The sequence below is a fragment of the Dipteris shenzhenensis genome, chromosome 6, assembly GCF_047967505.1.
Source record: "Dipteris shenzhenensis isolate YYH24624 ecotype China chromosome 6, Dip_SZ_1.0, whole genome shotgun sequence".
In the NCBI taxonomy this organism is placed as follows: domain Eukaryota; kingdom Viridiplantae; phylum Streptophyta; class Polypodiopsida; order Gleicheniales; family Dipteridaceae; genus Dipteris; species Dipteris shenzhenensis.
The window spans coordinates 51,219,749-51,237,871 of NC_141601.1; positions in this window are offsets into that span (position 1 = coordinate 51,219,749).

Consider the following 18,123-nt stretch of genomic DNA (forward strand, 5'->3'; position numbering starts at 1 on the left):
ACACACAACATTTTTCTCAACAAATCACAAATCTTGGATGTTCCACATTTTGAAGGTTTCTCTTCGGAATCTGCAGATTTTCCCGCTCACATATAACTGAATTGCTCAAAATTTCGCAGATTTTACAAATTCGAGCAAAATGTTTTTTACTAGTGAAAATGAAAATGGTCTAGTTTGCAAGTTTTCTGTGAACACTGGGTTACACCCCGGAGGTGTGCAACCAATCGGAAAAAGGTTTCTTATGCCACATGTCAAGGTGTGATTGGGTGTGCTTAAAGCGCTACCGATCACTCTTGGGTGGGCCCTTGCTTCCCGGCACCAGAGCGAGGGTTTTCTTCACTACCAAAATTTATGGCTCCTGTAGGTGGTGGGACTAGAACCCACAACATGGTCAATGTATATGCTACCTTACCCCCCACGACCCAAAAAATAGCAATCTGGGTGAGCAGAGATTAGGTGTGTTACCAAGCTAGTCATGCATCTTCTTAAATTGGCTAAACTAAGAATGGATACCATGCTCACATGATAAAGGTGGATTTGGTAGCTTTGCCGAGAAATTGGCTGTGCAACGTGGTGCAAACTAATATTTAAGGCTCTTCCATGAGGCATCATTGGCTGGAGTCCATCTACATACGATTTCACTAGCTACAATCCATTTAATAGGGTTAGGGAAGCTACTTCTCCAATGGTGCCCCTCCTCTCAAGGAGAGGTTATACTTCCCTCTAACAAAGAAGGCAATTCAACATGTTTAACAAATTGATTCAACCAATTTGCGAATTTGAGGGCATGCATGATCATGCCCTCACACACCCACAATCGTTGCTTCACCCACCCCCTAACTCTCTCTCCCATAGCGGTGCTAGCATTTGCACAGCTCAGAAATCAGACTTCAAACATTGTTAAATGCAATGCTTGGAGAGACTTGCCAAATGTCTATAATATTCTGCAATGATCTGCCAGTATTCCTAGTTGAACTCCCATGGGAGACAGCACATAACAGTAGTCTCACTTCTAGCTCGCCATCCAACAATGGCTCTAAAACAAGGATTCTAGCCTAATAGCACAATTTTGGTAATGTTGATTATGGGTACACCTCTAACTGGAGCCTATTAGACTATGCTTGTGTGTGCCCTCTTATGATGCCACATCAATCTTCAGTAAGCAATAACGCATGCAATCATTGTCTATTTGGACACCTTGGTTTATAGCTCAAGCTAGCTCGCCATACAATGTATCGCATGGAGCTTCTCTTAGGTCATCTCATAGCAGTGTGGGATAGGATTAGTTAATCATAGGGAGATCATAGCCCATCATCAATCTAGGATCCACAAGCTCAATGCCTCCACCACCCCATCTCATATGCACACAATATGTGTTTCACAAGGTGGTCACAAAGCAAATCACCTATCTAACACAACAAACTTTTAACGTATTCAATGCCGCAACAATGAACCATCTCCTACCCAAGCACATCCACAACACTGCATACACCTACCCCACTCCCATTACAATGGTCTAAAATCAAACCCAATGGTAATATTTAGGGACCCAAATTGCTCCCAAATTAATTGGTAAAGGAGGGACAAAGGTTCACAATTATGTCTCATGATTGTGTTTTCCTTGATTTAAGAATACAATTACTAATTTAAAAAATGACAATGCTTCAATTGCAATGGTTTCTTGTTCATTGCCTTACATCTCCTCCATGTGCAATCTTGCACATGTGCCTACTCTCCATCCCCAATCATTTCTTGTTGTGTGTCCCTTCACTACACTTAACCATGCATGTCTTGATGTTGGTTGCATGCCCCTATTTGAGAGTAGCTTCAAGCTGCACCATACAATGTAAGCTAGTAAGGTAACTAAGGGCACGAGAACAAAACCCACATTGAGTGCTTCTTTACCATAGTAAATAGACCCTTAACTTAGGTTAATTTCACACCAGATACGAAAAATATGTTTGACATGCCTAAGTCTTAGGAACAAGTTCAAAAGGATAGTGATGCTTTGATGGCTCTATGCACCTAGTTTGAATGTGCACATGAGCACTCCTTAGTTGCCTAGATCCACTCTAAATGCACCTATTCAAATGGTTGCTACCCCACCTAACCTATCCACTTCACTCCTAGTTTTCTTTCTTTTCAAGACTACTACTTGACATGCATGAACCTCATTTTCCCTCATAGAGATTATGTTTGCTAGACCACCATTGCTAATGCTACGTTTCCTTGAGTTAATGAGGGCCTTTAAAGCCAAAAGTAGAATAATGAAACTTTGAAATGAAAAAAGAAGTTCAATCTCTTTGAATTTATGGTACATTCATGTCGGGTGTATCTTCAAATTAATCCTTTTGAGAAGTTTTGTTCCAATTAGAACTTTGCTTTGCATGTTTACAGCAGCTCATGGCACAACTCTATTAACATGTTCAACTAGGGAAATACTATCCCCTAGTATACCACATCCATTGTCGCCTCTTGGATCTTTCACACAAAAATTTCATTCCATGTAGGAAGAAAGCAACTTACGTCCCATAAAATATATTGATTTCACCTTCCATGGCCTTTAAAATATCACATCAAATACATCTTTGATCAAATCCTACCCTACCTAAACATTGACTCTACCTTAAACAAAAGATCCTTTATTCAAAATTAATACTTTTATTTCCAAAATGGTGACCTTTCTTACCTCATTATAGAGTTCTATCCGACAAGATTTGCCAAAAGAGAGTATAATGAATAGGATATGGTGATTCAGCTAAATACTTTCCAAACACTTTCTTCCACTTTGAATTGTTACTTATTATAAGCTCTTTGATTTTTCCTTTCTTTATAAGACACAAAAGTATTAAAATGCTATAAGATATGCAAATCTTTCTCCCACCAACATTGAACCTTTAAGAGGAAGACATCTTGATCCTATATTGTGTATTACAATGCCATCACTCTAATGCCCCTAACAATAACAATTTAAAATATTTTAATCTCAATAACACGATAACTGCTGCAATCAAAATGTATTGGATGAATTGAGTGTGGTATTGCTGAGTTTACACCTACTAGCTTGTAAGACTTCATTTTGGTAATCTTTAGAGACACATTACACAATGACACTTCAAGCTACCTTTCAATTATCTAATAATGTTTATGAATAGCTACTTGTAACCAAGCTCAATAAGGGCTCATCATATATTCTTTTACAAATGATTCAGGTGTCTTATCTATTTGTCTCCAAACATGCTGGCATATTGATACCAACTCTACGTATTTTAATGAACGACAAATCACTTAGGACAAGACTAACCAACATCTTAGCAAAAATCACTACATGCAAAAGCATATCATATGCGAATTATACACGTGGTAGAACATGTACCTTGTGATGTTGCTTTCATACACGCATCCTCTAAAAATTTATGTTTTTGTGGGTACATGCACTTACCTGCATTATCCATGTTTGATGTGCATGCCTTTGCACCTCTCTCATAAGGCACAACTTCATTTTATAAAAAGGAAAATTAATCTAATGCTCTCATGATAACAATGGCCCTCCAAGAAAATTAACAATCTCTTTAGTTCCATTAAAACTTGGAATGTATTTCAAGGCAAACAATGGTTCATATACTACCAACACTTTTTCAAAGCAAAAAAGTGTATGTGTATGTGAAGCGTGGGCATGCAAGAACACACTATTCTTGCAATCAAACGTTTTTAAGCCAAAAAAGAGTATGCATTAAATGATAGATTTTCTACTAATCGCGTTAAAGTCATATATTTTTCTAGCATGGGGCAAAGGGGTGTCCAAAATACTACAAACATTTAGACTAGGTTGTTGAGGATGGGATCCTACATTGAAGTGTCTCGAGATTTATGTCACTAAAATATGTAAGATGGATATTCAAACTACAAAATGGAATAAAGATACCTCGTAGAGGTCTTTTTTCATAGTTTAATTTGTCCTAGATAGATTTTTTATGAGTAAACTAGGCCTATATATTGAGTTATGTATATTTTTTAATGTCAAACACTATGTCACAAAAAGCTCACATTATGAGTCATGATGCCACTTGCTCATGCTCAATAGAAATTTAGACACTATGATATGCGGGTAACATTTTGATACTTGGCTACAACTTTGGAGACATTATAAAATGGTCTCCCTCTCAAATCATGCATGTTAAGTAATCCCCTTTTTTTTTAAATCGGCGTTGCAAATTGACATGCACAAAACATTGTGATTCCACCTATTACTGTGCAGCATTGACTGCTAATATTACTGGAAAAGTGGGACATCTCGATAGTTGATCTTAAACACTACCTCTAGCATAGGTTCTTTCAGCACTGCTCCATCCATAACACCTAATGTTATCCTATTTCTTTTTTTCAAACATCACTTTTTACTCCATGCGTATGTTGAATATCAATGCTAAAGAAATTATTTGTGTTTTCATACTAATTTAGTGCTTTTGTTCACTAATTAATATTATAACTTTAGATGCATTTTCTTCATCATTTGCCATGCCAAATGAAAGGAATGCTTTCATGTCATGTTGACAAATGTCTAGTGAAATGATATAAGAAAATAATCACTACTACACACAGATCCTATTGCAACGCTTAAGTATCAACGTTTAGCGTGCGCGAGGCGCTAATCGTTAGTATTGGAAGCGAGGTTCGTTAAGGGTCAGTGTCGCTATATAACAACCATTACCAATCTGATAAAAGTCGCTATATAGAGACTTTAGTCAAACGTTGCTATATAAAGTCGCTATATAGCGACTTTAGTCAAACATCGCTATATAAACGTTGCTATATAAAGTTGCTTTATATAGCAACATTTGACTAAAGTCTCTATATATGACTTTTATCAGATTAGTAATGGTCGTTATATAGCGACACTAAGACAGTTTTCTAGAGCGACGTTTTATAAAGAGTTTTTTTTCCCATACCGACCTTAAAAGATAGTTTTTTCCAATGACAATTTTTTTTAAATTTTCATACATGTTTGATCTTTTGAGACAATAAAAGTACGAGAGCATGTATATCAAGCCTTTGAAGCTCATATATTCATGTCCAAGTTTGAGATGAAAAAAATCAATGAAGAGTATTTACATCAATGGTTTCATCTTGAGCCAAGTCTAATGCACCAAACAAGTCTATCTCTAACTCTATACCGAGTTGATCTCCTATATCATCATCATACTCTAGCATCGTACGTTCACCTAAGAGTACTTGATCATCTTCTTCAATAAAGTGTGGTGATTCTTGATGATCGTCATCTTCTTCCTCAATATCATGATCTCCATCTTCCTCCCGTATGATGTCATTATGCGTATCTTCCTCTTGGCTCATATCGTGATCTTCATCTTCTTCACTAGATTCATTTGGATCAATTGGATCCGGCATTGGTAGTGGCATCTCCATATCCACATCTCTATCTTCAAAATTTTGCTTACTTCATGGTGCAACTTGGATCACGTACCACGATCTTGGATCATAACGATACGGATGAAAAACCACCTATATTGAAGATGGGTGCCAAATGCCATTAATTATATATATGAAATTATGCTTAAGTACATGTATCAATGGATCTTTAAAAATGAAAGCTTCGATTAATTAAATCATTAGTATGCACCTGCTCACAGTGCTCAGGAAGAACAAAAGTATCACTTTCATCGGTCCAAAGTTTTGTGGAGTCTATTGTAAAGAAACCGCTACTGTCTTTTCTCACTGTCGCATGGGGACCATTGTAAATAGCTCTAAACCATTTTACATCAAGAATGAAAATACTAAATCATCTGAAATCAACTTCATAGATTTCGCGTATGGTTCCACAATAATCCAACTGTGAGGAGAGAAGATTGGTATCTGAAGCACTTGCTTTGCTATCTTTTGTGAAGTTAGCCATGACTCCACAATCATACGTGACTCTCTTTGAATCGATGCATTCCATGCAAAAATGTCGTCCATATGACCATAATGCACTGTACTTTTTGTCTTGTAAAAGAGCATCATTAAAACAATGAAGATGCATCTATTTTATAGCGTATAATGCCACAAATAATTACTTAATTACATCAAGAGGTAAGAAACTTACATGCATCATACATCCAAATGATAACTCTCGCTCACGCTCGTTTATTGTCTCTCCATCGCGTTCGGCTTTACGTAGAGCCAGTTGTAGCCAATCAAGTGACATGTGAGTGGGGAGAAGAGCCAGATCCTGTGGATATGGTTGCGATTGTCTGTACATTACTCTGAATCTCGTCCTTGCATTTATTCTTTCTACTTTGGCCACTTCATATCTCTCAATCCACTTCTGCATCTCCTTGCAATCGAGGATACAAAACTTATTGAATTTCTCCATTTGCTCGTTGCTCATCTTTCTTTCAATCCCTTTTCCTTGGGGAACCTCGCCAACGATGCGATCATCATCCTTGTTATACCAAGCTTGCGGCATATCGGGATCCGTGGATGCAAGAAAATCCGTGATATATACTAATGACTCTTGCACAAGCCATCCCTCTGCCATGCTTGCTTCTAGTCTTGCTCTTTTCTTACAAATCCCTTCAAAGTTTTCATAAACTGCTCGAGAAAAAACATCCATAGACTATGAACAATACTTGCAATGGCCACCTCATCAACTGTGTGCACAAGCAAGTGCACTTGAGTTGTCATAATGCTCGAGGGAAAGTGCTTCTTTAGCAAGCATACGGCTTTGATGGATTCCACCCTAGCCTTCTCGATGCTCAATATGGAGATCTCTTTTTGAGATATCCACCTATTTCACATGCCCATGTAAGATATATTCATAATCAGTCTACAGATTATTCAGCTTAAATTGAAGAAAATGCAATCAATGCGATTTGATAGTAAGCATACCTCACAATACCACTGATCTTGAATATAGCATTTCTAACATCTTCTTGTAAGCACCCTTTTATTGTAATTGGGAGGATGAACTATCAAAGCAACAAAGAAGTCGTGTCAACAATATAACATAATCATAATTATGCTAACGCATCATGATTATCGGTACACTAATCTTATAGCTTAGAATACTTGTAAGACCTTGTGCCAATCATGAGACTTGAGCCCACTAAGCTTATTGTCCTTTGAAAATGCTCCTTTCAAGCAACGCATGTTCCCTGTGGGTGTTTGAAAAGAGGCAATGTCTGCCTTGACCGCTGCCTCCTCTCTCGTAGAGAGGATCCATGTTGCTTTTGGGAGGATAACTTTTCCCAAAGCATGAACTAGGGGCCACAAACGAGTCTTCTCGCACTCCTCTCGAGTCTTTGGAACCAACCAAGTGTGCCCAAATAGTAGCCCCCACATTCTTGAAGATATGCATGGGATCCAAGAGATGATTGATTTGTAACCGAACCCAATGAGGAAGCTCGTGAAAGATCGATAGCCTCTTCATACCAGGAGGAGGTTCCTCTCCATTCGCTCTCCAAGCCTGAATCCAATCGCTTGCCTTCAAATATGGTGGTGGTGGATCAAGCTGACCTCCATGCGCGAGATGGTCCAGCGGAAGGGATTGAGCTTGATCTTCATAAACATTTTTCCTCATATGTTTGGAGTATCGTGCAAGCGATTTCAAACTCGATCCACAAACAAGACAAGCATGGTACCCACTTGTAACAAGTCCTGCACACGTGCATGAATGTATTAGTATAAGACATGCATGCAAAAGAGAGTCATAAAAGCATAATCCTATATTATACATGTAAAGACACAACCACGTACCTGCACACTCTCCATATCCTGGGTAGTCATGCATGGTCCACATCAAGATACCCCTGACCAAAATATCATTGGTATGTCTAGGAGCTCTGGAAATATCAAAGACCCATAGTCCTCTCCATAAGATCTGTAACTCCTCTATCAAAGGTGCCATGTACACGTCCATATTTTTGGCCTTGTACTTCCCTGGCACAAGTAGTGCAAGCATGAGGTGTCCCTTCTTTATTGTTAGCCATGGTGGGATATTGTAATTCACCAAGACTATGGGCCATATCGACCAAGATGTCGAGCGTAACCTGAAAGGATTCACGATGTCCATGACGAGCCCAAGATGTAAGTTGCGTGGCTCCCTCGCAAAGTCCAGCCATTGATTGTTTATGTGCTTCCAAGCTGCACAATTTGCGGGAATCCTCAATGTGTCATCACGGCAAGCATGGATGGTATCATAATCCATACCCACCATTGTTAGCATCTTCTTCACTTCATCTCTTAATGCGGGCATGGTGTTTGGTGCACGCAACATCTTCTGGAGCAACCTATCACAATTCAAACATACATAGGCTTCATAATTCTCAAAACAAACAATATCCAAATAATGAGTCAAATTAATGCAGGAGCTAACCTCATTAAGGCCGAGACACTTGTATCCGACCACCCATACTTTGCTTGCAGATTCAAGATTGAGAGACAAGCCCGTAGTTTAGACATCCTAGTACCCTCGTACAATTGTGTTGATTGCAACTCTCGCATTTTGACCTCAGACTCTAACATCATGTGTACATGTGATATAGTGTCCCTAAAAATAGAATCCATCATGTTCACCATACCCTCGTCATTATCCGGGAGCCTATAGTCTTGCTCAAAGTGTGAAGGTATATGCGCACCTCGTCACCCTCCTCATCCTGTTTCAAGATTTCGTGTAAATATAAGATCTTGTCTCAAGGTTTTGTGTCATAATGGTTACCAATATTAACCACGAACTCAAATAGCATTGACTTACCGATAATCCATCACCACGTGCAACACCAACGGTGGGTACTAGTTCGGGCTTCTTTCCATACATCCGCAAGTGGTGCATGATAATATGACGTTGATGTCGTACTTCTCGCTTGCAATGAGTGCAATGACAATACAACCTCTCCGTAAGCCACTCTGTGCTCCTGGGCGTTGGCGCATCATCTGACGAGCTTCCACTCATCCCTTCCATCTGCAAACTTCCAAAATCACAACGTGAGTTGCAAGGAAATCTATTAAGATCCAAAAAATAGCCACCCATGAGCTTCTTTTCTCTTTTCTAACAATAAGTGCCCTGAACCATCGCTATATAGTGACTTTTTGCTCTGTTCTGTCGCTATATAGCGATGCTTTGTCCTATTTCGTCGCTTTATAGTGATGATTTTTGGATATAAGCATCGCTATATAGTGACACTGGGGGCTTAAACCTGAAACCCTGTGCGACGCTTTCTTTAGTATCTCTATTGCGGGAAAAGCAAAAATCTCTCCCCCACCTTATATTCGACGACCTCACTTTCCTCCTCTTTATTCTCCACTCCTCACCACAACTCAGCCCCTCTCCTAACACTTGTGCTCCCTCTCCCTCTCCACCCTTCTCCCTCTTTACTTGTGTGAAAATAAGTTTTTCAAGAAGGTGAGTCTCTTTAAGCAATGTAGGTTCATTTTTTGTGAGATTTCGTTTTGTGAGTATTGAAGCATGTTTCTCTTTGTATTGTGCTAGTTTTCATGCTTGATTTTCAAGGGTTAAAGACAAAAAATGAGATTTTGTGAAAGAAAGAAGGCTCACCAACACCGAGCGAGACTATTCTAAGTAAGAAAGTCCTTCTCTTATGTTTATGCTCTTTTTCCCTCTTCTTTTTCTTCTCTTTCAATCTCTTTTCCTCTTTTCCCCTCTCTTTCCCCTCTCTCAATCTCTTTTCATAAGCATATGTATTTGCCTATGCTTATGCATGAGCATATGCTCATATGCTCATGCATAAGCACAAGCTTATGCTTTCTCTCTTTTTCTTTTATGCTCATATGCTCATGCATAAGCATAAGCATATCCTTTCTTTCATTTTCTCTTATGCTTATGCTCTTTTTCCCCATTTCCTTCTCTTACGCTTATGCTTATGCATGAGTATATGTCTCCTTCTCCTTCTCCTTCTCTTTTCCTCTCTCTTTCTCCCTCTCTTTCCCCTCTCTCAATCTCTTTTCATAGGAATATGTATTTGCCTATGCTTAAGCTTTCTCTCTTTTTCTTTTATGCTCATATGCTCATGCATACGAATAAGCATATCCTTTCTTTCCTTTTCTCTTATGCTTATGCTCTTTTTCCCTCTTCCTTCTCTTATGCTTATTCTTATGCATGAGCATATGTCTCCTTCTCTTTCTCCTTTTCCTCTTTTCCTCTTTTCCTCTCTCTTTCTTCCCCTCTTTCCCCTCTTTCGATCTCTTTTCATAAGCATATGTATTTGCCTATGCTTAAGCTTTTTCTATTTTTCTTTTATGCTCATATGCTCATGCATAAGCATAAGCATATGCTTTCTTTCCGTATCTCTTATGCTTATGCTATTTTTCCCTCTTCCTTCTCTTATGCTTATGCTTATGCATGAGCATACGCCTCCTTCTCCTTCTCCTCTTTTCCTCTCTCTTTCTCCCCCTCTTTTCCCTCTTTTGATCTCTTTTCATAAGCATATGTATTTGCCTATGCTTAAGCTTTCTCTTTTTTTCTTTTATACTCGTATGCTCATGCATAAGCATAAGCATATGCTTTCTTTCTGTATCTCTTATGCTTATGCTCTTTTTCCCTCTTCCTTCTCTTATGCTTATTCTTATGCATGAGCATATGTCTCCTTCTCCTTCTCCTCTTTTCCTCTCTCTTTCTCCCCCTCTTTCCCCTCTTTCGATCTCTTTTCATAAGCATATGTATTTGCCTATGCTTAAGCTTTCTCTCTTTTTCTTTTATGCTCATATGCTCATGCATAAGCATAAGCATATGCTTTCTTTCTGTATCTCTTATGCTTATGCTCTTTTTCCCTCTTCCTTCTCTTATGCTTATGCTTATGCATGAGCATATGTCTCCTTCTCTTATGCCTATGCCTATGCATGTCCTTCTCCTTCTCCTTTCCTTCTCTTCTTTTTTCCTCACTTTTTCTCTTCTTTTCATAAGCATATGCTTATGCCTATGCCTATGCATATCCTTCTCCCATCTTTCTCTTCTTTCTCTCTCTCTTTTTCTATGCCTATGCCAATGCATGTCCTTCTCCTTCTTCTTCTCCTTTCTTTCTTTTCTTTTTTTCTCTCTTTTTCCCTTCTTTTCATAAGCATATGTCTATGCCTATGCCTATGCTAATGCTTATGCATGAGCATATGCTCATATGCTTATGCATAAGCATAAGCATATGCTTTCTCAATGTATTCTCTTATGCTTTGTCAATGTATTCTCATATGCTTTCTCAATGTATTCTCTTGTTTTTTGTTTTTTGTTTTCATGTTTGTGTCTATGTTAGACATGGAATCACGTCGCACGTCTGACGAGTACAAAAACCCTCGTAGGAGGAGACATCATGATCTCTATTCTCCAAAGGACTTTAATTCCCCTCAGGCGACACCTTAGGGGTGTACCCCTGGCCCAACTCCTCTCGGACATAGCACTACGACTACCCCTCGGGGAACTCCTTAGCTAGCAGCACATGGCTTTGTCGGGAGTCCCAACGAGTTTGTGGCACAGATGACCGATGAGGAGGTAGCGAGATTCATCTCTCTGCTATCCTAGAGGACCTCAGCAATTCCCTCTCCTACACCGATGGCTAGACCTACTGCCCAGCCGTCCCCTTGTGCCCCTTCGATTGAGGGATCATCACCTAGGCATGCCCATCGTAAGGGAAGAAAGAGTAGGAGGGGTTGCTTATGTTGTGTTAACTCGGGAGATGTAGACGAGTCAGCACACTCACATCCCTACCGGTCTCCACTTGGTCCCAAGACCCAGCACCAATTAGGTCCCTTGCCCTCTCCTACTCCCATTGCTACTCCTCGCTCCGGAAGCGCTCGCACAAACACCACTCGCTCTAACTCTGCCACTACCATGAGTCCTCCTTACCCAATCGAGGACCTATCCTATCAAATCACGGCTGATGGAGAGATAATAGAAGATAAAAAGGGCAAAGTAGTGATGGCCACCATGAGGCGGTTGATGTGCCACCACTTTAAGAGCGGCATTGCTACTGATTGGCGGTCTCAAGATGACTGAAAGAAGCAAGCAATCATCGATGAATTGAAAGAAAAATACCCTAACCCCCAAATTGGGAGTTCAATGAGAATTACATGTAAGAGCACATGGGTTTGGTTTTGAAGCATCGTACATCAACCTTGCGTACTTCCATCGCAAAGGGGAGGGCTAAACCCAGTTGGGCAGACAAAGCTGATTGGAAGTTTTTCAAGAAGCAGAACAGGGACCATCTCGCAATGTTCGAGGGTCAGAGGAGGGTTGCGAGGAGATGGCTGGATGCCGTAGGTACTTCGCACTTTGGTGCAGACGGACGTTAGCGTTTGAGGCAATCATGGTAAGTCTACTTCTTCTCATTTAATGTATTGTTCTATTTGTTTTACTACATATTACATGCACTTTATCTAACTCTCGTAAATTGGGTCCATAGCAAGTTGCGATGGGTTGCCTTCCTACAAATGTAGAGACGAGATGCACATTTTGCCTAGGAACAAAGCCATGGTCTACTGAGCAGGAGGCAATGGGAGCGACGGTCGATTGGGTTGAGGTGGCTGCTCACACGGTATAAGTTTACTCCTACTTGTAATCTCACTTTTTAAAATGTTTTATTCTTTAAGTTCCAATCTAATTTCTAATTAATATGGTTTCACTCTTAGAGTCAAAGCTCGAGCATCCCATCACTGGAGGCGAGCGATGACAAGGGTCAGCGATCAGGTGTAGCTCGCGAGGGCTAGGGATTAGGCGCAGCTCACGAGGGCCAAGGATCAGGCTAGCAAGACAAGGACAAGGAGGACGATGATGATTCGAATGAGCAGATTCGAATGAGCAGTAGTAATAGTAGATTGCATATACTTCGCCATGTACATCCTTTTGTATATCAGCTTGTTTGAGCGATTTTGTATCACCCTTTTTGAAAGGGTAATTTTGTAACAAGCAATGTTGTATATCTTCGACATGTATATGCTTTTGTCGCTCGATCGGTTCATTTGAGCGATTTTGTATCACCCTTTTCGCAAGGGAAATTTTGTAATAATTTTTTTTAAAATAATTATTGAAAAAAAAACATTAGTGGGGCCTTGTTGTGGCCCTGTTTAGCCCCACTAATGTTTTTTTTAAGTTCTATTAATCGTCACTATATAGCGACATTTACCAATGTCTCTATATAGCGATGTTTACCAGTGTCACTATATAGCGACGTTTATTAGCGTTGCTATATAGCGACGCTTATATAGCGACCATTCTTTTCCGATGCTTATAACGACATAAATAATGACCTTTGCGCTCGTAAAAAAAAAAGTAAAAAACGTCGGTATTTTCGTCGAAAAAGGGCCTATGTCTTGTTGTGTTTGGTCAGCTTTGCAATCTTCAAGATAGACTAGGCCCATCAACACACCACTTTAAGCTGATTGAGATCAAATAGGAAAGGTTTTTCATAATTTAGCTTTATCATGTCTTACATTATATCCCATTAGGAACCAAGTCACTCCCTCAAGTGAAGCTAGCACAAACTCAATGATCATAGGGAGATCATAGGTGTTTCTTTTCTTCCAACGTTTATAGATCTAAGATTAAACAATTATAGATCTAAGGTAAAATAGTTATAGATCTAAGGTCAAACAAATTTTGTGCTCTAAGAGATAAAATCTAGGATCTCCTCTGATACTAGCATAGATTTTTCCCACATTTGTAGCTTGTGGCATTAATTTTTTATCACAAGGTTGATTGTGTGGTGATGTGGCCCATCTCTCCACCTCAGTCAACTATACTTTAAGGTAACCCAAATGTTTAGTGAATGGATCCACTTGATGCTTAGTGGGGAGAATGTGTGATTGAAGGGGAGGGACAAAAGTTTTCATTGGGGCTACATGTGTCAATGGGACTGGTGCTCTCAGTAAGCTCTAGAGGGTTCCATCATGACCATATATGGATACTTGTAATTATCTACCAACACACGCCCCCATTTCTTAGCGGCTTGATTGTATGTCAATTTTTTGCACTATTGATTGTTGTTATAAGGATGCGATGAGACCATGAATGAAGCTCTTTTAGGTTCTATTAGCTATGCACCCATGTTAGTCAATTTATAAGATAGATATTTTCAATGAGAAAAGACATTGATGATATGTTCACCATATTCCACTAGCTCTCTTGTATTTGTTTGAGCTTGTAGAACATATCCATGACTACTTGTTATGCATGCTAATATCTGAACGAATACCCAAAATACTATTGTGGACTATGGTAACAAGTTAGAAGAGCCACTGCTAGACAAAATCTCATAACATGTTTAAAGTTCCCTTAGCATCTCGAAGGAATAGCTCAATCTAATAGTTGAATTTATATCCCAAATAGAGGAGGTGATAGAGGGCATCCTTGTCTTACCTTAACTGTGCTAAAGACAAATCAACTCTAGCTTATAGAGCCCAAATCTCCCCCCGAATTACTCATGCAACGTCATGACTACCTAGATGCCTAAATGAGGTACTGAGAAAAGACATTGATGATATGTTCACCATATTCCACTAGCTCTCTTGTATTTGTTTGAGCTTGTAGAACATATCCAAGACTACTTGTTATGCATGCTAATATCTGAACGAATACCCAAAATACTATTGTGGACTATGGTAACAAGTTAGAAGAGCCACTGCTAGACAAAATCTTGTAAGATGTTTAATGTTCCCTTAGCATCTTGAAGGAATAGGGAATTCTTATCACATCATGTATATGGAGTTAGCCTTGTATTGATAGCCCTAAAAATGCCCATATTCCCCTACAAGATCCTCAATCTAATAATTGAATTCTTAACTGTGCTAAAGACAAATCAACTCTAGCTTATAGAGCCCAAACCTCCCCCCGAATTACTCATGCAACATCATGACTACCTAGATGCCTAAATGAGGTATCCTTGACCTCTAAATTAGGAGTCAATGTAGCATAAAGTCAGATCAACAAATAATCAAGGTACCTTTTCTCTTATATGCCAAGTCTCCTCAGTGATAGCTTGTAGCGTAAAGCTGTGAGCTAAGGATGAGATAGTACATTTGAATGTAGAAAAAGTCATTTTTAGCTTAGACTTTTGCCATATCTTGCTTGTAGTCTTCTTCTTAGCTTGAGGGAATCGTTGAGTACTCAATCATCGGATGAATGAAATATCATGAAAGTTATATTTGGAAACATTCAAAGTGACACTAGGAAGGAGGAGACTTGATGCAATGAATTTATTTGAATTCACTTACTGCTAAGAAGGAAATGGAAAGGCATGAGAATGCAAACTGACGAGTTGGTTGATTCAGGAAGAAGCTATATATTGTTTCCATTGCACCGTTGTAGCTACTACCTTGCCCTTTGCCACATCTTTGTGGTTACTTGCTATCCCATAACTAAGAGGCTATTCTTGCATATGCCATGGCTACATCCCCCTAGCATAACAAAGTAGGGCATGATGATCATGCCTGCCAACAAAGCTACTGCCCATTGCCTGCAAATGCTCCTGATGTGTCGCTGCAATAACTCCTTCTACACCACTGTTGAGACTGAAGCGACTACCCAAAGAGGAATCACAGCCTTATATTCACTCCTAGCCCCAATTTGCCTGGGTAGAGAGCCCCAAACTCCATCTCCATTGGGGTGAGAATTTGCCAAGGTTTGACACCGCAAAGATAGGAGTTCTATGCAAGAACATGGCAAGCGCTGACAAAAAGAAGCAAATTTTCCTCCTTTGCCACGCGCGGGAATGGCCTTTAAGGTGCCATTCCTACTATCAAAAGCTTATGCCTCAACCTCTAAATCACATGCCATGCCACCCAACATTCTTCTATCTCATGCCAAGGCAGAAAAGTAATGCCATAGGTCTCCTAAGATTTTATGTATAACTACATAGAGAATTTTTGGTGCTTATAAAGACTAGCATAAAGCCAAGAAGGACCTACAACCTCTTGGATGAAGGGTTTGGACCAGCCTATGGCATGCAGTGCACACAATCATAGGGAATAAATGCACAGATTAAACACATTAGAAGACTATGATGGGGATGAGGCGACTATCAGCCCTAAGATAAACTAATCCTAGCGCTCCTCAATCGCATTCCACTAGCAAGTGAGAGCTATTAGCCTAGCATTATTTGTATGCTCATTCATTTTGTCTATAGTGGGACGCTGTTCCTATCGAAAACACTTCTAGAAAGTTCATCACACTTATGTGCAAAAGGTTGATGCACCATCAGTGATCGAACCGGCAACCTCACATATGTGCATTGTCATGCCTACCATTGCACTATCGTGCACTTGTGCACCCAAACGTGCACTCTGTGCACATATGTGAAACAATGTGTGCACCTCCATCATCATCGTCGAAAAGTTCACTCCGACTAGTTGGGGCCTGTTGCTCCTGTATACAACAAATCTAAGCGACATAGATTTATCATTAGGTGAGGTATTACAACTCCTTACACATGTCTAGTTGTTTGCAAAATAATAATTAAACTCCATGACTAAGACCACGCTACATTTTTAGTGCCGCTGTCGGGGAGAAAAGGTATGCTTTTGCATTTGCACTTGTCTTCCTTCGTTATATTCCCATTGCACAAGTTTTCAAGCTTAACTTGGAGCTTGTTAGTGGAGTTGTAGGAGAGAAGAGAGGTGGAAAGAGAGAAAGAGGGAGAGAGAGGGTTTTTTCATGTAGGAATGTCATTTTTGAGCTTGGGAAGCCTGTTTTGGTTGCTTTTCGGTGTTTCAAGTTGATAGGAACGTAGTAAACTTGATTGCTAAGGTGTGTGTGTAGTCTAATCACCTTAAAAAACAACAAAACTAAGGATTTTTGTCAAGTTTTGCAGTAGTTTCATATTCTAGAACTTGTCCTTTCTGAGTTTTTGCATTTTGACTTCCAAAAAGTGTTTATTTTCAAGTTTTTTTTCATTGACTAGGTAGATTAGGTAGTGTAGCACCTCCCCATCACAAAAAAACAGGAACAAAAACTGCAAAATCTTCGAAAATCACCCAATCTCAGTCGGCGCAACTATGACTGACTATCTCACCGAGTCGGTGTTGTAGCATATCGCATCGACTAGATTCCCCACCGATCGACGCGTTAGCTAGATCCCATTGGTCAAACATCATTGACCCGACACCATAGTACTTCCCCACCGACCTAACCCCTGACCATGGTCTATCCCACTGCTTGGAGTTAATGCTTGTCAGAGTTACTTCCACACTGATCTGACAGTTTGTTGACCGATGCTGTAGTGGTTCCCCGCTAATCGTTGCTATTTTACTATCCCACCATTGGCATGGTGAACTTGCCCCTCTGTCCGTAGCCGTAATAGTTTCCCTCCGCCGTCGCATTACTACATCGCACCACCTGTCACTGTGAAATCCCACTGCCCGGTGTTGTCCGCGTACTATGCCATCATTGCCATATGATTTTGTCGAGTCATTTTCCCACCGTCTGGTGTTCTATTGTATCCCTCCGCCCATGGGGATAGTTCGTCCCTCGGATTGCACCGACCACATGGTAACTATTTTCCCACCGATTGTCACCATACATTCAAATACCCAGATGACATGCATGAACCAAAAGGGTATGGAAAAAGAAAAAGAGTAAAAGTTTGCAAATTGAAGAAGAGTTTATATGGCTTGAAACAAGCACCCAAAGTTGGTATTGGCATAATTGACAAATATTTTGCTAAATTATGATATGAAAAGGTTGCATAGAACATACACTCTACTACAAAGTTCAAGGGGAAGTTGCACAATTCATCTCAAAGCCAAAACAATTACACTAGGCATGTACTATGCATCCAAGAGAGTGTTGAGATGCATTGTAGCAATTAACAAAATTTAGAATTGAATACAAAGGAAGTCAAATTAGGTTGTATGGTTACTGTGATAACGACCGTGCAGTTAATCAAAATACAAGAAGATCAACCCAAGATTACACATTTTTCCTTGGTCAAGGAGCAATTTCATGGTACATGCAACCAATTGTTTATATGTCATGAATAGAAGTAGAATATAGGCCATTTCATTAGAGAAATAGTGCTACTTAGTTACATCACACTAGAGCATTGTGACATCAAGGACACGAAGGATAATGTTATGGGTATCTTTATCACTTTTTGAGAAACACGGGCTCAAAGCCCATAATCATCATCTTGA